Source organism: Ceratina calcarata, unplaced genomic scaffold (assembly GCF_001652005.2).
Source record: "Ceratina calcarata isolate Rehan_Ccalc_2016 unplaced genomic scaffold, ASM165200v1 scaffold391.2, whole genome shotgun sequence".
Lineage (NCBI taxonomy): Eukaryota > Metazoa > Arthropoda > Insecta > Hymenoptera > Apidae > Ceratina > Ceratina calcarata.
The window spans coordinates 12,744-13,796 of NW_017162431.1; positions in this window are offsets into that span (position 1 = coordinate 12,744).

Here is a 1,053-nt window from a genome sequence, read left to right on the forward strand (position 1 = left end):
TTAATCATTGTATTGATTCTCTTACTTTGCTGGCTCAAGTTAAGCTAAACGCTCCAACTCGATCCTTACAGCCTTTCAAAGCTTTTTTTATTGAAATATATACATCTAGATTTGGATGTGCAGATGTAATGGTTAGAATAGCCTCCAAAACGAACAAACTATACCACTTGTTTGATATTTTCAGTGACGCTGGAACTGTCATTAGGCGTAAGCTTTATATCTACTTTCTTAATACACTGCTTGATACCTACTACACTTAGTACACTGATATATTTTGCTCTGTTTCCTTCTTTTCTTTCGTTAGAGTTTTTAATTGTGTTTTCCCTCTTGTTTCTTCGTTTACTTTTCTTTGTGTACTATGATTGATTGTATACTGCTCGCGCCTATTATTAATATATAATGTAAAATGGGTTCATGTAACCCGTGTGATAGATAGAAATAAATAAATAAATTTTATACCCATTTTTCCGTAATATATACAATTGTTAGTTATTTGTACGTTACATTTATTCAGTGAACGTAACTGACGACTACTTTAATGTTTGATTTACTCTGCTTCGTTTTCTCTGATATTTAGTCAATTTCTTATTTGCTTTTGCACGTGACTTTGGTTTCATCCTACGTTCTCGTTACGAGCAGTTGTCGCTCCCTTGCCCACCTTTGATTGGTTGGGGATTTTGTTAACAACTCGATAAACACGCCTCGGGCCTCATTTTTACAAACAAAAATATTGTTTGAAATCACCTTAGCTCCTCCCCATTTGAAAGCCTGGCACTAGTTCTGGGACACCCTGTATATGCTATATACAGTCTCCTAACATGACGACTTCAAATAACTCGTAAGTTATTTGTTGTACGAAAAAATGTTTCAAACAAAAGTTTCATTGTATCTAGGGGGGCATACAGTGCTCTGATTTGTTTTTTATTACCTTACTTTTTTATTGAGGTATTATGGTCATTTTCAGTTTCTTAAATGAAATGTTTAATACTTTTTTCGAATTCGGATAAATTATGTGTGAAACGGTATTACACAAAGTGGGACTTCAAATGAATA